The following is a 24,903-nucleotide window of genomic DNA, read 5'->3' on the forward strand; positions in this document are numbered from 1 at the left end:
TTCAGATTTTCTTCCTAGTAACAAAATCCTCATATTGGCTCTTGGCTGCCCCGGCTTTTCGTGGTGCCGGTTGGACGTGGGCAGAGGCCCAGGGCGGCGGGACTGCGGCAGCGCGGGCGGCGGGCACTGCGGGCGGGGGCACTGCAGCACCTTGGCCCCGGGCGGCGGGACAGCGGCCCTCTGGAGGGGGCGCTGTGAGCACCGCCAGGCGTCCTTTTGTCAGCGCGCGCTGCCAGGCGGGCTTCTCTTTTCCTCCCAGCCTCGTGCGGGAAATGGATTTAATTCCGACGCCAAGGCTGTAAGGGACGAACGGGAACGAACGTCTTTTGTCAAGGAGTGGCAGGCAGCCTCTGTTGTCTGTAGTCACCAGTGACGCCAGAAGCTGCATTGCTGGTGGAATTCTAGGCAGCTCTGACAAGTGCGGGGCTGCAGGATCGGGAGAAAACAGCGCTCTGCAGACTAGCTGGGTGTATTATTAAGCAGATCTCGAGAAGGGGGAAAAAAATCAACGGAACAAAACAAAACAACAACAGCCTACAGTGGAAGCCCAGAGATGGATAAAAAGCCTTGCAGAAGGTAAGCGCGTCTCTGGAATGGGTACCGTGGGCTTGCCTTGGTTTTGTTTATTTTAATGGAATTTGAGAACCCACAGCATCCTTCCGCCGTGCTAGGGCTGGCTAGTCCAGATCCGCGAGCGTCTGTTAGAGAGTGCGTCTGCGAAGCAGTCCTTCCCCGCGGCTGTGTGTTACGCCTAAAGGTTTCTGTTGATGATGTGACGTTTGGAGAGCCGGGCTGCAGAGCGCTGGCCTCGGCTAGGGGACGGTCGGACCTGCTCGCCCAGAGTGCTACGACTGACAGGTGGGGCTTTCTTCTACGCTGGGCTAGAGGGTGGTAGCTTCGCTTTGCGTCCGCCCCTCCTTCCCCTTCCAGCTAGGCCGCCGCCCTCCGGGGTAGCTTTGCAGGGCGCGCACGGCTAGGCTGAGCGCGCTCCCCGTCCCCGGGCCTCGCCAGCTCCCGGGCGCCGCGCTCCCCCGCAGCTGCCAGGAGAGCAGGTGGGGCGTCGGCAGCCGCCTGCATTTTGAACGGGGGAGCTGTCAAGTGAGCAGGTCCCGGTGGGCTTGGATTTTTGTGCTACTCCACCACTTTGGAGGGAAAGAGGCCACTGTCCCCGAGGAGGTCTCGAGAGTCTGTTCCTCTCTTTGCTCCATTTTCCCTCCCCCTCTTCTCGTTCTTTCCTCCCCACCTGCACCCCGGGTGGAGGCCACCCTAGGTGGTCCGCAAGGCGGAGCCCAGCGTCTGCTTGTTTTGAAATCGTGACTACTGCCCACCTGCTGTGGAGGAGGGGTAGGAGGGGCAGACTGTTTTAGGATGCTGAGCAGGCGTTCTGGGTCTAGCCTATTGTCTTCCCTTTACTCCCCCTTCCTTTTCTTCTCTAATCTCCACCCCTGCTCTCCCGCCACCCCACCCCCGCAAAAAAAAAAAAAAAAAGGAGGAGGAGGAGGAGGAAAGGAGAGAGATAGAAAAAAGCCCCATCCCACACCCTATCAAATTCTTTTCAAAATTTGTCATTTATCTGTGGCACATGATTATTACCCGTCTGTTTAGTTACACCCACGCTTCTTCCTCCGGCAGTTTGTCACCTAAAATTCAACTGACTCAAACGAGCCTTGTAAATAACAGAAATCAAATCTCAGTTTTTGAAATGGATTTTTAGTGTTTTGTGAATAACCTCAAGGTAGGGTAGCAAATGATTGGAGAGGATGGACTCCCCTCCCTTCACATCTAGGGTGTGGGTGCAGCTGGGGTACCTGAGATATTGAACTCGGCAGTGAGAGATGTCCTCATGAATGGGGTTTGAAAATGATGCTTAATTTTAGGGAAAAATAGTTTTTGGTCAACATTTGAAATGAAAGTGCTTTAAAGGAATGAGACCAGAGAAGGTAACTGAAGTTCTAGATTTGCAAGCCATCCGCCCACTAACAAATGAATAATAAATATTAGAGATTTTAAAAAGGGGGTTAGACCATTTAATGTGTTCACTTTATAATGTTGTACCTTCGTTCTGTAATGTGATCGTATGCCTGTGGACCAGGATCTTGCCCAAAGCCCCACCCCCAAGAGGGCACAGTGAAGCAAACTTTTCGGTAGTAGTATGCACTCGATACACATTGGAGTACCATTAACAGTAACATTCTTTGATCCAAAATCCATAACATTTCTGTAGCAAGCCCTATGTTCTTTCTGTCCACCAAACTGCTTAACCCCGTTAGAAATGTACTTGTCACATACACCCTGTGCAACACTGCCTGAAATGACACACCACATGTAGTTTCTAGGCTTCGGCTGACTTTGCTTTAAATATTAGTATAGTGCTAGAATTAGCAAACCTCAGCTGCTCGTAAGAGTTTACAGGTGATTAAATGTGTTTGTTGGCAGAGAGGTTGATGTTAAGATTTTAAATAAATAAAGGAATACACACACACACATAAAGGCTTTGATAAATATGTTTATCACCTACCTTGTTCCACAAAGGTTTTAAGACAGTTTACAGGAATTCATAAAATATAACGAGGCAGACTAACTAGGAGTAGGTGGGAAAGAAAAAAAAGGAAACTAAGAGGAGAGGCATAAAATGGTATTAAGAATGAGACGAATACAAAAATAGAGGCATGAGACCCCTACACCTTTCACGAGGGGGGAACAAATCCAGCTCTCGGCTTTCCAGTAGCTCACGCAGACAGGGAAGTTGACCGTGGCACATATGTTTTATTTATTTGTTGACTCATTCACTCACTTTTTCACTCAACAAACATTCAGGGAGATCTTACTCAGTGCCACATTCTGTAAGACACAGACATGTTCTCTGCCCTGATGGCAAATGCAATAAACAGACATTCATGAAGAAATATCTCCAATGAATATATAATTACAAATTGTGTTAAGAGCTGTGCAGAAGAAGCACAAACAAAACATCACATGTCCAGAACATAAAAACATAAAATATAAACCTCTTAAGGGAAGCACAATAATTCTTGACTCTAACAGCAGAAAGGAATTTTTTTCAAATACGATACAGTGTTTGGAATGATGGCTTCAATCATGTCCTCATCAGACACAGGGTGGGCTGCCTTCAGCTGGTTTTCATGGTGTCCCTCTGTGTGAGCTCGTGATCTCAACCACAGGCCTCCCAGATCCCTGAGGTTCTGAGGATGTATGTCTTTTGTAGGATCTGTGTCTTCTCTAATTTCCATGATAATCGTAAATAATGAATAATAAAAATGTGTTCTGGATCATCTTGGTAGTCACCCCCAAATCAAAGTTCACCCCCAGAAGGTCTAACCCTCTATCTTCCCTTGTGAGCTGGGGGGGGGGGTCACAGCACAGATGGAGGGACAGGGATGGAAACAGGAATGTGGAGAGACATGTGGGCTCACATAGGCATGGGCTTGCCAGACTCAGAACAGCTCCTGGTGGCCTCTGCTGCATTGGCAAGGAACACCGCTGTCCTGCCAGATCTACCTGCATATGGTCTGAGTCTCAGCAATTCATTAGCAGCAGGTGTTGCAGGAAAAACGCAATGAAAAAGTTGCTGTTGCTGGTTTTAGCAGTAATTGGATTAGGTCTCTATTTAATGCAGAATTAGTAGCCCTCCAATAAGTACCTTATGTCCAAAGCAATGACCGGTAATTGGGTGCAACTGGTTAAGTGGAGTCAGACTGCCTGACTTCAGATCCACTTTTCCACTTAAGCTGTGAGACTTCAGGCGAGTTAGCCAACCTCTCTGTTCCTCAGTCTCCTCTTGTGATAACGTGTGGATAAATACGTGGTATTGATTTCACAGTGATGTTGTGAGGACTAGAGGTATTACGCATGGAAGCCTTGGAGCATATAGTAAGGTTCAATAAATGTTGGAGATCTTCACTATTCGTGTTAGTATGAAATGCCACCTCATTTACGCACGCAGTCCAGGGTGGTTTTGACAGTAGACTCTCAAACCAGACACATATTTAATGTTATCAATATTGTTTTGCACAGCAGGCTTTGTGCATTGCCTGCATGTAGATCGTTGAAGTCAAAAGTCAGAAAATGGCAGCATGTAGTAACTAGACCTGAGGCTACGTCTTTCTGTTGTTAAACCCAAAATGGTGTTTTAGTTTCAGTAAAACAATATTATCAGTTGCAGTGAATTCATTTTATTAATCTGATGTTTTCAAGTTTGACAGTTGTATTTATTTGCATCTTTGTTTTGGCATTTTAACTGTGTAAAAGCTACAAAGGACAAGCGTTTAGAACTGGCCTTTATTAGTGTAATATTTAAGTTACATTTTAATAGGTGTGACTTAGGTCGACCATTGGACCCACGAGAATTTTTTTTCTTTCAAACGGTATTTCTGTGCAGTTCATGCATTTTGAACTGTGTACAAGGACACACCCACAATTCTTGGGATAGAATTTTGAATCTCTGGAAAGAAACTGCAGCCCTCATAATTGACTCCATATACCTTGACAGCTATAGTTTTAGCCTGAAAGAATTTTAAGGCAGTGATACCAAAAACTGCCTCTGTCTTCAGCAAGATAAATGACACATGAAAGGTTAGCCACTGTTATGAAGTGAGGTGAAAAGAAAAGCCAATTCTCTGCAGAGTACAATGTTTAGCTGTATAGATGAAAATGCATTTATTGATTATATTGTTAAATCTATTTAAAATTTTTCCTTTTACCTAAGTGATCTGTCAGAGATGACAAGAAATATGTTAGTTTCCCATTATAATCATGTTTTTGGTAGCTTTCCTTTTTATATACAAGTGTCATACACATGCACATACACATGTATGTCTCACACACACACAGGGTTATGTTTAAGTCTGTGTCACTAGGGCCTTGATTGCCCAGGCTGATGGTTTTCCTGGGACGAGGGACATTCAGTGCTAAAACCAAGACAGCAAGGCAAGACCAAGACACATCCATTTTAGTTTTAGAGAACAGGGGGGAGAACAATGGGCCCCGGTTCTTTAAGGACTCTCTGGAAGATAAGGTACAGATGGTGCCAACCAACAGCAGCCATCCCGTGATTAACAAGGGTCCCGCCTGGGAAGAAGCAAAGACATTCTCCCAGATGAGTCCTAGAATATTCCTCAGGCTCACTGAACCGGGCCTGGATGGGTTGTGGTAGGTTGGGGCAGGTTGGGGTGGGGGACAGAAGGAGGAGGGCTCTGTGATCTCTATTAGCACCTTCCACCTCGAGTGTCTGGACCCCCAGTCTGGACATGTGCTGAGAGAGCTCCCCAGTAAAGTGGGGCTTTAACATGGCCAGCTTCAAGCCAGGTCAGTTCTGATCACCCCAACATCTGCAGCTACAAATGAAAATGCGTAAGTACATAAATAAATGCTATTTGGCCCAGCAGTAAAGATTTCTAATGTATTTGATGTGACACAGGACCTCCCCCACAAGCAATCCAGGCAGGACCCAGAAGCCAGGGAGTTTAGGGTGTGGTTGCCAGCAAACAAATTTCAGTGTTCCACGTAGTATCTGGAATGATACCTTGAAGTGGCTGGAAAAACTTATCAAGGCAAGTAGCAAATCCCTCTGGCTTCTGTGAGTGGTAGCTCTGAGGACTGTTTGACACCCTCCACCGAATCCCCACACACATACTCTCAGCTGATTGGACCAGCCATGGGACCTGTGAGGACTTGGAATCTCAGGGCTGATGGCCATATTAGACCTAATGGGGAGGGGAACAGGTTGAGGAGACGAACCCCCTGCCCCACCCCAAACAGACATGAGGGAAAACTTCCCTGGCCAATTTAGAGAAGAAGCCACTGTCTCCCTTGAGGTGGCCACAGGGATTCCAGTTCTAGCAGCTTCTGTGAGGCCCCACTAGGCTGTGGTCCCTACATTGCTGAAGTTGCCCTCTATCCTGCCTGGGCTAATTTGCTTGCGTTTCTGTTTCACATAGCCACCTGCTCCTGGTTGGAAGCCTGGATTACTCCAGAGCCTCCGCCTTCTTGTCTGACATTGAACCCAACCTCCCTCCATGCATCCACAATGATCCTTCCTAAACAAACACCAAACCTCCTCATTCCTCTACCCTCAGGATAAAGCCCGAACTCCTCACCTACCTCTACTACTCACACCGTCTTTCTTTACACTCTGCCCCGAGGTAGACTGAATCACCATCTCTCTGGACACACCCCTCAACCCTCACCAGCTTCCACACCTTCCACAGGCTCTTTGCCTCACCTTATACGTCCTGCCTCCACTTTTTGTCTGGCAAGTTGGTTCTTGGAGAAAGCCAATGGAATAGGCAGACTGCTAGTAAGCCTAATTAAGATTTAAAACTTTTTTACAATACTAGAAATGATATGCGGAACAAAGGGGAGAAGAGATTTGAAATCCTAAGAACACTTTGCATTATTGTACCCTAACAAGAAAAAAATCTTGATAAAATGAACAGTTTTTGCAGAAAATATGAACGACCAATATTTATTCCAGAAACCAAACTTCGTGTGCCTGTGCGGGAAGAATTGATGTTGCAGAGATGCCCACCCCTCACAGATCCTGCCCTGTGGAAGGCAGCCTTCCTGGTAACTAGAAGTGGTGCAGATTTGATCCTATTTCTATGTTCCTCTGGTAATTTTCTATGGGACTTTGAGAGGGGTAGTTAAATGGTTGTGCTGAATTTTGAGTCGGTTTATTGAGGGGAAAGTCAATACATGTGCATTTAAATGTCCTTTGTACATTGTTTTTCTTGAAGAACAAATTAAGTTTTTAAACTTTGAAATGCATGGGACCTTCATGCAGACAGAACTTCATTTAACAGACACGATTTTCCACCCGCATTGTTTTATTGAGTATGAATTCCATGTGTTCGCTTTCTTTGCTCAGCGTGGAGCCCATGTAAGAATCTCTTGACTTTTACTTTTAAGAATTTGTGCTGAAGAGACACCAGAAAAGTGAGGGCGGGTTCTGTTCTTTCCTCCTGTACTTGTGTCAGATGGCGGAGCATCCACTCGGATTATTTCAGCTTTCCTGTATTTAGAATTATCTCCTTCCCTCTTAGCACCACATTTCTCTCAGAACCTTCCAACACCCTCATTTGTGTCCTAAATTAGCTACATCTGTTACCATAGTTATGCAGCATCCAGCTTAACCCATTCCGTGCTGTTCCAACAGCACTGCGTGTGACCCTTCCTTCTCGTATTTCATAAAATATTCCATTAATTTTCTTTATTCTCCTCCTGTCCCCAATCTTTATTCTTTTAAAGGCAATGTATGTGCATACTTATTAAATCAAATAGGACTGAAGGGCTGGCAACAAGAAGCAGCAATTCCTACTCCACCCTAAGTCCTTGATCCACAGAGAAGCCACTTTTTGCTGTGTTTTCTACTCGGCTGTAGTTCCCGCTGTAAAATAATGTGCAGATACTACTGCTGGTTTGAATTTGTCAACTTCGATCATCCAGTGACTTTCTTCCATGAAAGTCAAGGATGTAGCTCATTTGCACGTCACATCTCTTCACCACCTTCCATCCCTGCCACTCCAGACAATGCATTTATTAAAACCAGATTTTTCATTCCATGACTGTTGATTGGATCATCTAACTCCCAGCTCTGCAAGACAAGGGTATTACCACCCCCTCTCCTTGCCTGCTTCCTCCTTCCCTCCAACTGAACACTTACTTTTGCATTATCCTAATTGATAAAATATTCATTCTGTTCCACAGCCATAGTTGGTTTCCATGATTTGTCTATAAGGTAATTCTAAAAGCTGGAAACCCTTAAAGTGTTCATTATCTGAAAGGGTTGATATTGTTTATTGCACCGTTAGTAACAGCCTAGGATTTCATATCCTTCTTAGGGGCTCCACTCTCTCATCCCTTGGGCCACTAAGTGAAAAATGCTCGCGGGGGAAGTTCAAATACATTCTGTTTTGCTGGGGGCACCAGCAGCACCACAGCTGTTCTATTTCACCTTCACAGTGTGAGCAGCCTCTCCGAGAAGCCCCATCCAGTGATCAAGCTGATAAATTCAGAACCAGCAGTACACACGTACTATTTTGAGGTACAGACACAGAGGTAGTGACAGCTGGGTGCTTGGTGGTGGATCTCTGTATGTGGAGGTGGGAGAGGGAGTGGGAAGGGTCTGCTGCTCCCTAGACAGACCTGCAGTCTGTGCCCCTGTGTTCAGTCTCTTTATTTCCTGTCCGCCATCATACCTCCCATCTCAGAGTCTGGGACATCTCTAGGGCTCTGCCTCCTTGGCTCCAGCATCCTCTGCCTGAAATCCAGGGGAGGCTTCTAACATTAGTCGCCAGCTCCTCAACTACTTTTTGTCCTCCAGAAACTTGTAATCTCTCCTCTGGTAATGAACTACTTTAATGTCTTATTGAGGGATTATATATTTGTATTCCCTTACGATCGATTTAATGGGGACTAAGAAGAGATAAAAAAAGGGATAGGTGGGTTAGGGCTGCCATCTTGAATCAGAAGCCAAGGACATTAATTTTCAACTGAGCCCTGCACAGTAGGAATAAGACAAACTACTGGCGTGGCCTGTGTGACAGTTGCTTTTCTTTGTTCTGAAAATGCCTTCAACTAGCTGCAGTAACTGTCAACGCAAGTCCGAGGTTTTCTCCATCTAGAGAAGCCCAGAAACATTGAAACATTCTTCCACCCCACTCGAAGATGCTGCACTTTTAGTTTATACACAGTTCCGACAAGTTAGTTCTTTCTCTTCAGAGACCACAGAGAAGCGGCAAGTGAGAAAAAAAAAATAAGGCCAATAGCCTAAAAGAGATTGGGATAAAAATGAGGATTAAAGGAAGATGAAAAATTGCTCCTAGGGACCAGGGGCAAGTTACTGCCCAAGTGCCACGGAAGGTCATTGGTCAGAGCTCCCAATGCTGGATTTAGACTGGGAGGTAAGGACCTAACAGGGAAGGTAAGTGAACTAACAGTGTGTCCTCACCGGGAGGCGCTGCTGGCTTTCTTCCCCTGGGTGACAAGGAGGGATCTGAGGGTGCCCCAGGCTCTTTGTTCGGAAAGTAAATCCGCACAAGAAATTTCATTGGCCTCGATGTTTCCATGTAATTTGGAGAGCATTGCTTAATTTTTCAGCTGTAGCAATCATCATTAAGACTGAAAACAGTTTTGGGATCCTGCTATACATATCTTAGCTCTGTTAAAGTCACAGGCTGTAAAACTGTTGTCAGCTTTGAAGTCTGTAACTGTTATTTTTAGTTCCGAACTGGAGGTCTGTCAAGCTCAAGGATGTCAGAGAATTTTTTAAATCGCCTTCTACAAGCCTATTATATTTATGGATGAAGTGATATAATATCTAGAATTTGTCTCAAAATCATCTTTTCTATTGGGAGATAAGTAGGGTTAGAGGGGAATTAAGAGAAGGCCGTAAGTTGATAATTATTGAGGTTAGGTATTATCTATCATCCAAACTGGCACCTTTTAGAGTGAATGGAGGTGCAATTAACAATTACATTGGAACACGAGGCATAACCTGGACTCTCGCGGGCAAACTGCAGTCTACTCTGCAGCTAGGTGATGGTACTTGGGGTACGTTATAATGTGCGCTCTAATTCTGTATACTTTCAAATATTTCCATAATTAAAAAGTCTTCTATTTTGTTCTGTGTGCTGTCTTGTTAAAATTGGAGCTTTTCATCTTAACTATGATGTTAAACATTACTCAACTTCAAACCCCAGTGAAAATAGCTAGAGAATATTGTCAAAGGACAAATCTATTAGGTTGATTTATAATAATGGGACAGACAGTTTCTGCAGCTGGGACACCCGTGAAGCAATATTAATTAAGTTGACAATGCTGTAAAGCAGATCTATAGCTGTAGTTATGCAGAGAGCCTTGTTTTTATTGCTGTGCATTGGGATCACCAGGATTTTATGGATGGGTGGACGCAGCCCAGAAAGATAAGTCAGCTGGGAAGTGAGGAACAGGCCAAGGGAGCAGGGCTGCTATTTGCAGAGCAAGTCCTCAGTGCTGATCTGAAACCATCTTGGTGTCTCTCCTGTTTGAAGTCCCCATTGCCTTTTTCCTGCTAAAACGCTCTTCCAGTTAACCAGATTTTAAAGAGAAGGCCTCCATTCCCACCCTGTAGTTCCCGCTGTCTGTCATCGCATGTTTTTCGCAGCCATACTTGTGAGGTGGTGTGGGCGAGGCTCTCAGACCAGGCAGCCTTTCAGGATGTCAGTCACTTTGATTCTGCCAATCAGAGGACTCAGGTGGCTCTTGATTTGGAGTAGGATCCTTTGTGCCCTATTCGAGGAGGGGTTGGAGATGGATGACTGCCCAGCTCCTAGGTGGCACCTTGAGAGGAGCCTGGGGTCACCAGGCAAGGCACTGCATCATACGCAGGGTCTTTCAAGGCTAGAATACTACTGCAGGATCAGAAACCAGGTTTAAAAAAGTGATTTATTCTTTTGCTGTTTGTGTTGCTGGTATATTTACTATTGTGTCCCCCCAGTATTATGCAGAAAGTCTTTTTTTTTTAACAGGCTTGTATGAAACTATGCAGTGACCACCGCTGGAGCCTGGGCCCTCTGTACAGAAACTCTGGTACGGGTCTAGACGCTCCTTTTTAAATGTATTTATTTGCATTTTTAAGTCAAGCTTGTTGAGTTATAATACACATAGTAAAACTCACCTTTCTTTGATGTATAGTTCTATGAATTTTGACAAATATATACAGTTGTGTAACCTCCACCACAATCAAGATAGCAAAAAGTTCCCTCATGACCTTTGGTAGTGAGTCTCCACCGTCCACCCACAAGCCCTGAAAACCCCCCATCTGTCTGGGTTTTGCTGTTTCAGGAATGTCATATAAATGGGACCATACAGTGTGGTCTTTCGTGTCTGACTTCTTTCACTTTGCATAATATTTTTAAGATTCATCCATGTTGTCATCATACTAATACTTTTTAAAAATATTTTATTTCTTTATTTTTAGAGAGGGAAGGGAGGGAGAAAAGGAGGGAGAGAGACATCAATGTGTGATTGCCTCTCATGTGCCCCCTACTGGGGACCTGGACTGCAACCCACGCGTGTGCCCTGACTGGGCATCTAACCAGCGGCCCTTTGGTTCACAGGCCAGTGCTCAATCCACTGAGCCACACCAGCCAGGGTGATGTAATACTAATACTTTTGATTGCTGAATAATATTCTTTTGGGTGGCTGTACCACAGTTTGTTTGGCCATTCACCCATTAACGGACATTAGGGTTAATTCCAGCTGACGATTATGAACAGGCGCACTGTGCAGATCGGCGTGCAGGCTTTTGTGTCAGCGCAAGATTACAGTTCTCTGCCCTGTGTATGCTTGACTTTGTAAGAACTGCCAAATGGTTTCCAAAGTGACCGTACGCGCCACTTTGCATTCCCGCCAGCCATGTATGAGAGTTGTAATTGCTCTGTCCTTGGAATTAGTTGTTTTTTTCTTAATTTTAAGTGTTGTTATAGGTGTGGGGTATTATTGCATTGTGGTTTTAATGTGCATTTCCCCAGTGACCAATGACACTGAGCATCTTTTCACGTGCTTGAATGTCACAGTGTCTCTTCTTTGGTTGTTTCTTGTCTTTCAAACGTCAGCAAGGCTCTGCCATGCTAAGGCAAATGTGGGAAATACGTGTTCTTAGTCTCACAGGGGGAGCAAAGGCATAACACAGGGTGGGGAGGGTGAGCAGAAGGAGGGACTGGGGGAGAGTGCCCAAGAGGTAGGTGATGTTGGGGGGCGGGGTAAAGTCAGGCATGACTGATCCTTCCCTCCTGCACAGGCTGCTTCTGGAGTTCTTCTCTGGAGGGTTTTGTGGTTTATGTTATGAGAGGCTGTTCCTTAGGGAGGGAGTGAGGGAGGAAGGGAGGAAGACAGCTGTAATATTGATTCCATTATTTTTTATTTGCTTACTCCAAGTTCTGGTCTTCATACTTTTAGTTCAGTAATATCTCTTTCAAATAAATAAATTGGCCCAGATAGAAGCATTACTGTTAATTGGGGGGCGGGGGTGGCAAAAAGGAGATTACATAAAAGAAGATGTTAAGGAAATGTATATTCAAATTTGATTGAGGTGGGAGCTCGAAGACATGTTTGTACAGCCACGTTAACAGCAGCACTATTCACGCAGTTAAAACATGGAAGCGACTCAAGTGTGTTATGTACGTACAATGGGATATTATTCAGCAGTAAGAAGGAAGGAGGTTCTGACATGTGACACAGCCTGAGTGAACCTTGAGGACATGCACTGAGTGAAATAAACCAGTCACAGAAAGACAAATACTGTATAATTGTACTTATATGAGGCCCTTAGAGTAGTCAAATTCATAGAGTTATAAAGTAGAATGGTGGTGGCCAGGGGCTGGGGTGGGGTGCACATGAACTTCTTGTTTAAGGAGTATAGAGTTTCACTTTTACAAAATGAAAAGCTATGGCAATGGATGGTGGTGATGTTTGCACAGCATTATGAATATATTTAATATCACTGAACTGTACACATAAAAAAGGCTTAAGAAGGTGTTACGTGTATTTTACAGCAATAAATTTTTTTAAGTGTGTTTGAGGTGTACTAGCAATGATGAGTAGTTTATCACAGTGATAGGTAAGTTTGTAAGGTTTGGCTATGCATTTCAGTCAGTCAGTCAGTCGACAAGTGTTTATTGAACACCCTCTCTGAGCAGCTACTGTTCCCGGTGCTGGGGATGCCGTGGTGAACCAGGAGGCTATGCTCTAGTAAGGAGAGAAAGATGCTAAACATGCAAACACTCACACAGTTCCAGGCACAAACACTTGTTATGCAAAAGGTAAATTCAGGTAATAAGAGAAAGAGTGACCAGAGAATGCTGCTTTAGTCAGTGGCCGGGGAATTCTTCTCTGGGCAAGTGACATACAGGTGACACAGGTGGGTTAGTGGAGCTGAGTCAGAAGATGAGGTAATGCTGGCTGATTTTAGGCATTCTATTACACTATTGGAGATAACATCATTGGCCGAAAGTGGGGGTGAGGAAGGTGTGGGGGAGATTGGAGGAGAGATGAGAAGGTGGGAACCTATCCTCTCAAACGGTTTACACCAAGAAAGAGCAAGTTGCCTGGTAATGTCAGAAACCATTTGAAAGGTGTGCAGGGAATTGTCAAATGAGTCCTGTCTGCACAGTTGTGTGCGGGGGTCAACTGCCAGATGTACACTGGGAGCAAGGTCCCGTAACACCTTTCACCAAAGGTGGGGGACCTGTGAGGTGAAAACAACAGAGGGGAGGGGGACAAAGGAGTTAAAGATGTTTTGCAAAGGAATGGTCACCCAGCTGGACTAGTTCATTTAAGGAGATAAGGAGGGATGTTTGGGGGCAGGTAGTGAAAAAGTGAGTAGGAAGTCCCAGAGGCGTTGGAGATTTTCTAGAAGGGGCATATCAGAGTAGGTGGGCTGGAAGGAGATGATCAAGGAGTAGGATGTGAAATCCAGATGTTGGAGGTGGTGGTCTTACTGGTGACATCAAGGTCTAGGGTACACAACCATGACATCGGGTGACTGAGGCTGGGCTGAAGGGAGGGGTGATGGTGTGAGAAGCCCAGGAAATGGGAGGCTGGGTGTTGGGTGGATCACTGTGTGGGTGAGTATTTGAAGTCATCGGAAGGAGAAAGGTAGTGATGGGGGGGCTGTCTGCACTGCACCCAGGCCCTGAGTGTGTGGGATGTGTGCTGTGAGAGAACAGAGAGCTCAGGGAGAGCCAGCCTTTAGATATTTGGTATTTGGATCACAGAAATGGGCTTTATGTAGCAGGATTAGGGAATGATGCAAAGAATTATGTGATTTGTCAATGACTTTGGTTTCCAAGCTGGAAGGAAGGTAACCAAGGAGGCGTTATTGACTTTGGGCTTGTTCAAAACTCACTTAGAGGCAATTAACAGTAGGAGGTGTTGTTTACCAAAGTAGTAGTCTCTCCAGAGACCCCCTGGCAGTTCTTGTGAATTGTAGGAAGAGAAGGAGAAACTTCCTCCCTTGAGTCATCTTGTGTTTTCATGCCCTTAAAAGTTCTGCAACACCCCCAGCTGTAAATCTCACGGAGGAGGTGAAGGGCTTCTGCCACCATCTTGCTGCGGCTCTGCGATGACCCCCAGGTCTAGCTTTGCTCTGCTGATGGTGACCTTTAACATCATAACTGCTTATGGGAATAGTGAGGATTGATGGAAAAGATGCACTTTCTCATAATTCATGGCTCATGCATTAGAACAGGAAATTTCTGGACAAACAAATTATGTGATAGGAAAGTGTGGGGTTTCTCAAATACATGGCCAAAAATCTCAAAAAAGCACCCTGCACTACCGGGCAGTCCTGAGGAGTTTACTTTCCCACTCTCCAAAATAACTAATTCAGTCCTCCTTTCTTTAAATCTTCTTCTCTCCCCACACCCACCCACCTTGTTGCATGCCTTGGACTGCACTGAGAAACACAAGCAAGGAGCTGAGTGGCCCTTCCATCGGGGGCCATCCCCTGGGCTCCAGGCCCCCTTCTTCCTCATCTCAAAACATCACTCCAGCAATCGGTCCTTCTATTTTTTGCATTGCACACCCGCCCTCCCCCTATTTCTTTTTCTCTTTCTCTTTGTCTCTTTCTTTCTCTTTCTCTCCCTCCCTCTCTCAACTACAACATTCCCATTGGCATTCAGGCGTGCTCCAGTGTCTCCTACCTGAGCAACTCAGACGCTACCCCATTTCTCTATGCTCTCTGCAAAACTCCTTGCAAGAGTTGCCTTTGCCCACTGTCTCACTTCCTCTTCTCCACTGTCTATACTTGGTCTTCTCTCCTCTCTGTGCTACTGAGATACTCCTGCCAAGGTCATTGATGACCTCTATGTTGCCAAATGCTGGCCTCTTCTCTGTTCTGATCTTACTGAACCCATTAGCAGCATTTAACACAGTGGACTGCTTCTTGAAACATTCTATTATCTGGCTTCTGGGACCCTCTACTATCCTTGTTTTTCCTTTGCTTCACTGGATATTCCTCCTCATCCTCTGTGGGTTCCCTTGTCCACACCTCTAAGTGTGGGAGAACCCCAAGTGTGGGAGACTCTGCCCTGGGCCACCCAGTGTTCTTTATGTGCCCTCCCTAGGGGAGCTCACCCAGGCCTTAGCTTTAACTTCATTTGTACGCTGTGGAGCATAAAGGCTCTCTCTCCCCAGAACTCTAGCTTAGTGCTTCTCAAACTTTAATGTGCATACAGATCACGTGGGGACCTTGTTAAAATGCAGATTCTGATTCCATTGGTCGGTGGGGGGGCTCTAAGATTCTGCATTTCCAACAAGCTCCTGGGTGACGCTGCTGATGCTGCTGGCCTTGGGATGTTATTCTGAGTGGTGTGGAGTGGTGAGGCTGGAGGCTTGGATGCCTAACTGGCTCCCTGACATTTCCACATGGATGTCTCACAAGCATCTTAGACCAAACCTAACATGACTCTATGAGAGTGATGGACTTCTTTTGTGAACCCATCTTTCTCTGCATTACATCATCCTCCCAGTTGCTCACACCAAAAATCTTGGAATTGTCCTTGGTTTGTCTCTTTCCTTTCCCACCCAATCCATCAGCAGATTCTACTGGCTCAGTTCTCCCAAATACATCCCAAACCTCTCTACTTGGCTCCATAATGCTCGCAGTAGCTGATGCTTACTGCGCACTTCCTACTCGTCAGACCGTGGGAATGACTGCTGTAGACTGGCTGTGCGTGTCCCCAAAGTTCACATGTTGAAGCCTATCCCCGTTCCGATGGTGTTTGGAATTAGTTCCCATCTCAGAGACCTCGGAGAGCCCCCTCGCCTCTTCCCCACGGGAAGACACAGCGAGAGGAAGGCTGACTGTGAAGCAGGCCCTCGCCAGACACTGGATCTGTCAGCGCCTTGATCTCGGATTTTCAGCCGTCAGAACTGCGGGAAATGAATTTCTGTTGCTTAAAAGCCAGGAATGGCCTTTTGTTATAGAAGCCCGAGCTGGTTAAGACAATAATGTACATCTGTATATTTATCTATTTAAAGTCTAAATATTTATCATCTATAAAATAGATGACATTATTAATTTAATTTTTGGATTAGAAAAGTGGGCACATAATAGGCAATAAATAAATCTTTGTGGATTGAGTAAACCAACAAACTTTATAACTTATAACCCTACATAGTTTATGTCTTTAAAAAATCCAATTCATTCTTTTAGTTTATTCTTCTCCTTTGTTTTAAATATAACTGTCAACAGTGCTATCGATACAGAGGGAACTAGGGAGACAGTAGCTCATTTTAGGTTTCTGTGCCCTTGCTCAGCACAAATTACTTGCAAACGTCCACGGGGTGTGCATGCTACAGAATTTATGATCTCTCTGGCTTCCTCAAACCGCCTTTGACAAGAGTTATAAGCATTTAAAACACTAAAATTATTTATGTCTGATAATTATAATATTGTGGCATTCCTTACAAACACTGTCTAGTGTGTCCTTGCAAAAAGCAGGGATGCTTTTATTTCTCATTACCTCATTGCATTTTCTGTAACCTGGAGGATATATTGAGGTAAGGACATGTAGGCTCCCAGATATATTCCTTTCCTAAGCTTCCCTCCTGTATGTCAGTTTCAAGAATATTGCACTCTGTGTTGGGCACACTGAGCATCACACTTATAAAGTATGATGAATAGTGGTCGGGGTTCAGGACACAGCCACCTCTTCAGGCAGGTAGGAGGATGCTAGTTCATACGAAGATGTCCAGTGGAACTTGGGTTGTTTAGGTTGGAGGAGAACAGGTTAAGCCACTGGTTTGCTACATTGTTTAAAGGAAATGTTTAGTGACCTTGTTTATAAAATAAAGATATCTTTTGTAATGTGACTAATTGACTTAGCTTTATGAGTGTGAGTTTCTCTTAAGAGTGGGAAGGGGAGATGCACATTCATTGTTGTCCTCCTGATTTCCATGACAGCCTTCTCTTTAGAATCAGTCGTCTCTTCTAGAACTTTCAATATGCCAAGGCGAACATTCCACCAGACACAACACTGCATCCCTTTCTCTAGTTCCGTTCAAAGAAATATCCTAGGAGGTGGAAGTCTTATGTATAAACGAACTCACAAAGGCTCAAGAGGAGCCCTATGCATTAGCAAGGGCCTCTCTGTCGTTATGTTTCTGAGTAACATGTGGCAGATGTCACATATGGCAAACATTCCTACTGGAATCCCAGCAGGTCAGAGCGGAAGGGGCCAAAGGGATCTTCCAGGCCAGCCTCCGAGTTGCCCAGATCACACGGAAGGAGCTCGGAGAAGGCAAAGCTCCGACACAAGGTGAGGCAGGCACATAATTACTGGCAAACCCGCAGTTCCCGAAAAGCTGCTCTTCAGGGCATTTCTTTTTCTAAATGTCAAGTTCTTCATTTTTTAATGTCAGAGTTTTCAAGATGTCATTTGATTTCGAGGAAAAGAGACAAGAGGACTATACACTCCTCACAAGAACCTAAACTACAATGGGAGAGGTGTGTGGGGCAGAGGCAGGCTCTCCAGGCAGCCAGGCCTCTGCACTGACCCTTAGTTTTCATCCCTGGATACAGCAGGACAATGACAATGTAAACTATGTTACAATTTAAAAAGCGTAGTAGTTTCCCAGGGCTGCCTTAACAAAATACTATAGGTGGAAATTTATGGAAATAGAAGGTTATTCTCTCAGAAGTTTATTTCTGGAGGCTAGATGTCTGCGATCGAGTGTCGGCAGGGCCTCTAGGAAAGGATCCTTCCCTGCCTCTGCCTGCCTGACGGCGGCTACCAGCCATCCTTGGTGTTTTTTGGCTTGCAGCTGCACCCCTCCAGGCTCTGCCTCCATTGTCACACAGCCTTCTCCCCCATGTTTGTGTGTCCTCTGTGCCTCCCTCTGTCCCTGTCCAAATCTCCTTTTCCTTATAAGGAGGACCATCACTGGGTTTAGGGCCCATCACAATCCGTAGGACTTCATCTTAACTTTTTGCAAAGACCCTATTTCTCAATAAGGTCACATTCACAGGTTCCAGGTAGACATGAATTTTTGGGAGACAATATTCAGCACAGGATGCAAAGGTATAATGATTTTATGTTTTAACTTTTGCCAAGAATATATACTTGTACATGCTAGAAAGGCATGTTGTTTCTTGGACCCAGGTGTGTGTGGGTCAGGTGGGTGGAGAGAGAGAGAGGGAGCTTGTCCGAGTATATCCGGCAGAACACCATTCTGAAGAAATGTAACATGAAATAAAAGTTTCTATGGTCAAGAGAGTTTGGGAGACATTGTATCTACCCTCCTCTCCAAGCATCATCAAGCATCTAGGATATAAAAGGTTGGGAAAGGTCTTGTAACAAGGACCTGTGTTTATCCCACCAATTCCCAAGGTTATCGGACAGGGAATTCTTGCTTTGCTAACACTCTGTATTGATTAATGGTTGCCTCCAGCTTCATGAAACAGAAACTCAGTCACAGTGCAGTCCCTCACCTAGAAAGTCTGGAGCTCGGCAGTTTGGGGCTGGCACAGCAGCTCATGGTGGCACCACCTTGCCAGCCTCCTTCTGTCTCTCTGCTCTCCATGCCTAGCAGGTCATGATCTTTCTTCAGAAGCCCAGCTACTTCATTTCCAGTCTCCCAACTACCTTCTTTTTTAAAAAAAATATTTTATTGTTGTTCAATTACAGTTGTCTGTATTTTCTCCCCACCCCTCCCCTCCACCCCCCAACTACCTTCTAGAAAGAAAGAAGGAGGAGGAAGTGATGAGAGAGAAGCGATAGCACTGTTATCAGGAAATTAGACTTCTCCAGGAATCTCCAAAAGATTTCTGCTCACTTATTACTGACCAGAACTATATCAAACGATTTCTTGCCACTGCAGGGAAGGCTGAGAAATGCAGGGCTGTTGTTGCTGCTGCAGTTGGTGTTAGTGTTGTTGTTGGGCACATTGTACTCTGGACAAAACTGAGGTTGTTAGGAAGGAAGATGGGAGGGTGAATGCTGGCAGTGACTACAGTATATGTAATTTCCCAAAGCATCAGTGACCAGAAGATTGCCCTTGTTAAAAATGTGTCCCCGTTGTCCTTCACAAGAGTGCTTTCTATGGAATCGCAGGTTTTACTCCCAGCCTCCAAGTTTAATCCTGTCGAACACTGTAGCTGCGTAGAGCTCAAGCAGTCGGACTGTCCGCACTTGTATGGCACCACGCTATACTAAGTGCCTTTTAAAATTATTTAATGGCTTAATGTGTGTTTGCACTCCTAAGCTAATTTCATTTTATTTAATGTGTTCTAATGGAATTTGGAGCTTCTCTCTCTACACCACCAGTTCCTTAAGTACTCAGTTGCCATGTTGAAAGCAATGCACTCAATGCATTGTAGAAGCATCCCTGTTTCTTCTGGCCAGCATTTAAAGCAATAAAAAGTCAGAGGCTCCCTGCTTCTCAGAGGCAGTGGATGATGCTTATGGCTCAGGAGACCTTGTTGGTGGCAGGGGTCTTCAGTGTTCACTGCTGTGGTCACACATCTCATCACCAGGGGAGCCAAAACACGTACCTCCACTCCCGGGTAGGACCTGCATTGAGGAGCCTATTGGAGGAGGAGGAGCCCAAAAGGTCTCCTTCTCCTTTTGGTTCTCCCTCTTTCACTTGGTCTGGTCAGGGAGGCTAGTTAGTGCAGCATGATACTAGCTTCGTCGGGCCATCTGGCAAGCAACAATGTCAAAGATGCAGAGAAGTACAACAGATTCCAGAACAGGTTTCCTTTTGATCTCTGCTTGAATATGTGACATTTTCAATCTTACCTTTAGAGATGGGTGAGGAGAGGGAAAGGACTCAAATGGTAAGGCCATGAGGTCATCAAACCTGAGACCTGACAACAGGAATGTTCTTCACAGGCGAGGGCCTAGTGGCCTGGGTGGTGGGGGGTGAAAGTTGGGGAACAATCGGCACAATTTGAGAATGGACTGTGCCCTTCTCCATTCTTGGCTGTGAATATAGGCTCTTTCCTTAGTTCCGGGTGAAGGTAATCCATCTAGGATGTCAACACACTAGTTATTCCTATCAGCAAAACATGTAAAAATTTTCTAGAAACCATTAAAATTTTATGCATTACAAGTTTTCAGGGAAGCATATGTCACACTGGCCTTGCACCCAAAGGCAGCAGCTGAAAGGAACAAATGTCCTTGTACATTTTGATAGTTGACCTTCTGTACAAAGCAAAATTGAATTTCAAATTGTAATCCTCCTCAGCACAAAGGAAGTGACCTGTCTATGACTGAGTAATATTTCAGAAAGGCGAGTAGGAAAATTTTAAGTGGTTCCCAACCCACTGACTAATACTGTCCCTGTTTCTTGCTCTTCCCCTTCTCCTTCTGGCACCCCTATGATTCAGATGTTGGAACGTGAAAAGTTGTCCCAGAGGTTCCTATGCCTCTCGTCATGTTTTGAATTCTTGTTTATTCATTCTGTTCTGGTTGAATGTTTATTTCTTCCTTTTTTTCCAAAATGTTGATTTGAGTCCCAGTTTCCTTCCCTTCACTGTTGGTTCTTAAAAAAAAAAAGAAAAGAAACAGAAACAAATATTTTTCTTTATTTCACTTTTCATAGCCTTCACTTCTTCCTCCATTTTGTGTCCATACTCAGTCATTTCTGTGAGCATCCTGATTACCAGTGTTTTGAACTCTTCATCTGATAGGTTGGCTATCTCCTTATCACTTAGTTCTTTTTCTGGAGTTTTGATCTCTTCTTTCCATTGGGCCATATTTCTCTGTCTCGGCGCACCTGTTATGTTGTAAGGGGCAGAGGTATGCACCAGGGCGGGGCAACTCACATCAGTGCATTGTGGCCCTATATGGAGAAAATAGACATGCAAGTCCAGGAATCTCAGAGAGTCCCTAACAAGTTGGATCCAAGGAAGCATACACCCAAGGCACATCATAATTACATTACCCAAGATGAAAGATAAGGAGAGAACCTTAAAAGCAGTAAGAGAAGGGCAGTTCCAAACAGAAAGATAAGGAGAGAATCTTAAAAGCAGCAAGAGAAAAGAAGAGATTTAGCTACAAAGGAATTCCCATAAGACTGTCAGCTGATTTCTCAAAAGAAACCTTACAGGCAAGAAGGGGCTGGAAAGAAGTATTCGAAGTCATGAAAAGCAAGGACCTACATCCAAGGTTATTCTGTCCAGCAAAGCTATCATTTAGGGACAGATAAAGTGCTTCTCGGATAAGGTCAAGTTAAAGGAGTTCATCATCACCAAACCCTTATTATATGAAATGTTAAAGGGAATTAACTAAGAAAAAGAAGATCAAAAGTATGAACAGTAAAATGACAACCAACTCACAACTATCAACAACTGAACCTAAAAAAAACAAAAACAAAAACCAACTAAGCAAATAACTAAAACAGGAAAAGAATCACAGAAATGGAGATCACATGGAGGTTATAAGCAGGGAGAGGGAGCAGGGAGAATGGGGGGAAAGGTACAGGGAATAAGAAGCGTAACTGGTAGGCACAAAATAGGTAGGAGGTTAAGAATAATATAGGAAGTGGAGAAGCTAAAGAACTTATATGTATGACACATGGACATGAACTAAGTGGGGGGTGCTGGAGGGAATAGGAGTACTGGGTGGAGGGGGGAGAAAGGGGACAAAAAAATGGGACAACTGTAATAGCATAATCAACAAAATATGCTTAAAAAAAAAAGAAATACTATCCCTGGAATACAAAATGTGTGTAAAGAGGATAAGGAAAAGAATAATGTAGCAAAAAACAAGATGGGCTTCTCTTGCCCGGGTGACATGCTGTGGCAGGATGGGAGAGCACATGGCCTGCCGGGAGAGCTGGTGCCAGAGAGCTGTGGATTGTAACCTCCAGAAGCTGCATCCTTGTTTGAATCCTTTTTTGGACTCTTAGGTCCTGGAGTGCAGGGACCATTTGCTGAATCTTTGCCGTGTCTAAGCACACAGCCTAGTGCCCCATTTGGTCTGTAATGCTGTGAGAGGAGTAAAGACATCAGGAAAGCAATGATGCCCAAGTAAATCCGCCCTGAAACATTTATCTCATCAAAAATGTCTGGCTCAAATGCTAATCCCATAGCCCCAGGATGGCTCAGTGGTATGAAGCCCAGCCTGGGGACAGTTGCTATCTTGCAGGTGATAGTGAATGAGACCTGCAACTCTGGGATTACAGGGAAATCCCAAAGGCCAGGGGGGCTCAATGAATATCCTGGGGCTACAGCTAACAAACTGCCAAATAAATACTTGACCTCAGGTGTTTTGACTGGGATTTGGCAGAGATCTGGCAAGCCAGGGATTTCCCAGCTCACCCCACTCTGGGAGATGGCAGAGTCACAGTGCCTGAATTAGAATCCCGATAGTCCTCACTGACTAGCAACCTGGGCGTGGTCACATCTCTGTCTCTCTTGCTCAGTTTCCTCATCCTGGTGGTACCTACCTCATTAGGATTAGGGTGAGGGTGAGGGTTAAGGAGACGAGTGCAGGGAGTGAGTGCCTGGCCCCATGAATTCTTCCCTAAGTGTTACCAACATCTGCCAACTCTGTTACTAGGATGCTTTTCACATTTGCATCTTTAAGGCCCCAGAATGAAAAGGACCCTGAGCCCTGTGCTAGGTGCTAAAATTGCCAAGACTCACCGGAGAGCAGGATAAATAATTCCACCACCCTCAAGGAGTGCCCTGAAGGCTGGGAGGACAGGCCCATTAATTCAGCCTGAGAGATCAGAGGAAACGTCACAAAGGGGGTGACATTTGAGCAGGGCTTCACAGAGCAACTTGGAAGACCCCTGCTTGATTTGATTCCTTCTTGGAAGAATCCTTTTAAGCACAAAAGCTTTTTTTTTTAAAATATATATTTATCAGGTGCTACTTTATAAGTGACCATCACAGTTGCAGGCTCACTGGCTCCTTCTTATTTGACTTCTGTCAAGGAGATAGTTATTATTTACAATGTTTCCCTGCTTTACCTAACCTGCAGGTTTTTAAAAATTTTGTTTCATGGTGAATTAGACGACAATAGTCCTTGTTTTGGCAGTAATTTACACGGAGAGATATTTTTGTAATAAATGCAATCAATTTGTTTCTCCAACTATCAGCTGCAGGGGCTGGACTCAATTTATCTCCTCTCTGCAGGGCCTTTTGTTGCCCTTGGATACTCACCTCACATGCGTCCCTAAGAACATGCAGCTGATTAATCATAAAAATGATGGCATTCCTTGGAGTAATTGGACATTATAGAGGAGCATCTGCTGTGCTTTTTCAAGGGGGGAGGGGGGCAGGCAATCTTCCAGCTGGCACAGACAGCTGCTCTCCCTGGGGAATGTGTTCTGAGGCCACAGTCTGGCTGCGGAAGGGGATCTGGCCCCAGCACATGGCATTTCCCGGCTTTGTGCTGGGACGTTAGAAATCCGTGTTAACCTCGGAGATGCAGCCTGTGCCCCAGGAGGAGACCAGCTCCTTTTGTCTAAGTACCATTGTCACACACCTCAAGCCTCCCCACAGTGTAAACTTGCTCTGTCTCTGGTTCTGTATTTTGAGCCATTGCCTGGAAGAGGGGTGTGGGCATAAGAAACAAAACCAAACCCAAACCTACAGCAAGGATAGGGTTGAATAATTCACCTTGAAATCTTAGGTTCATTTCCTCAGTTGCGTTAACGGATCCAAAGCTTGAAAGAAGAGGAAAGGGCACTTTTAAGCCACCACCAAGTTCTACTTCATTTTTTGTCTCCTAAACACCCTCAAACCCATGCACTTTCTCCGTCTCCCTCATGCCCTGAGTTCAAGCCCCATCACCCGCATCTGGATACCTGTCTTGGCCTCTACCCCACACCCACTTGTGCCCCATCCCCTGCTCTGTTGTTCAAGCTGCAGCCAATGTGGGCTTTCAATATGCAAATTGGACCTTACTATCCTCCTTTTAAAAACTGATTATTGCTTCCTGTTATTCTTGGAAAAAAGGCAAAAATCCTCCCAGCTTGAATCTCATAGCACTTGCTTCCTTGCCCCACAGCTTCAGCCACACTGGACTTCTTTCTGCTCCTTCCAGCCACCAAGTGCTTTCCAGCCTCAGGGCCCTTGAAGTAGCTATGTATGTATATGAATGTATGCATATATTTGCATTCATAATACGCATGTGTAATATACATCTAACACACACATATGTAAGTGTCTATGAACGGTTTGAAGGTGAAGTGCAGACATGATGCAGCCCAGTTATTCCTAAGTACTTCAGTGTGTGTTCCCCGAAAACAAAGACATTCCCTCACATGACCAGATACGATGATTCTGACCAGGCAATTGCATTTGGTACAATCCAATGATCTAATGTATCTTATTGAAATTTTGCCAGTTGTTCCACTAATAGTCGCTAAAGCAAAACAAAACAATGTTTTTTCCTGCTCCAGTTTATTTTATCCAGGATCATGTTTCTTTGGGTTTCTTCGGTCTGAAACAACTATTCCTCAGTCTTTCTTTATCTTTCGTAACCTTGACATTTTTTAAGGGCCCAGGCCAGTTATTTTGCTGCATGTTCTTCAGTTTGGATTTGTCGGATGTGTCCTCATGATTCACGCCAGGTTATGCATTTGTGGCAGGAATAGCAGGGACGTGATGCTGAGTTCCTCCCCATGTGTCCTCTCAGGTGGCGCCCATGGGCTTGACTGCGTTAAGGTGGTGTCTGGGAAGTTACTGTTTATTTCTTGTAATTGCTAAGTATCTTGTGGGGATATGCTCTGAGACTGTTTAAATGTCCTATTTCTTTTTTCTTTCTTTTTTTTTTTTTGCAACATAATGGGTTTATATTTGATATAGTATTTCTCACCATGGGAGTGTTGAGATGTATATTTTAACATTACATCTCTTCTCTATTTCACTGTCAATACAATTTT

At 44.8% G+C, this 24,903-nt stretch overlaps 1 protein-coding gene across 4 annotated transcripts in view; it reads left to right on the forward strand.

Annotated features, from left to right (window-relative positions):
• The first annotated feature begins 222 nt into the window (after positions 1-222).
• The window catches only part of ADD2 (adducin 2), a 102,820-nt gene continuing 78,139 nt past the window's right edge, over positions 223-24,903 (forward strand). Inside the window, exon 1 of one of the 4 annotated variants that reach the window (XM_045189349.3) lies at positions 223-576. The gene's annotated coding sequence lies outside the window, so the exon portion shown is untranslated. Of the gene's footprint in view, positions 577-768; positions 859-6,611; positions 6,632-24,903 lie in introns of those variants that run through there. The other 3 variants (XM_024552674.3, XM_045189348.3, XM_053924601.1) reach the window with 3 other exon arrangements.

Source organism: Desmodus rotundus, chromosome 5 (genome assembly GCF_022682495.2).
Source record: "Desmodus rotundus isolate HL8 chromosome 5, HLdesRot8A.1, whole genome shotgun sequence".
Lineage (NCBI taxonomy): Eukaryota > Metazoa > Chordata > Mammalia > Chiroptera > Phyllostomidae > Desmodus > Desmodus rotundus.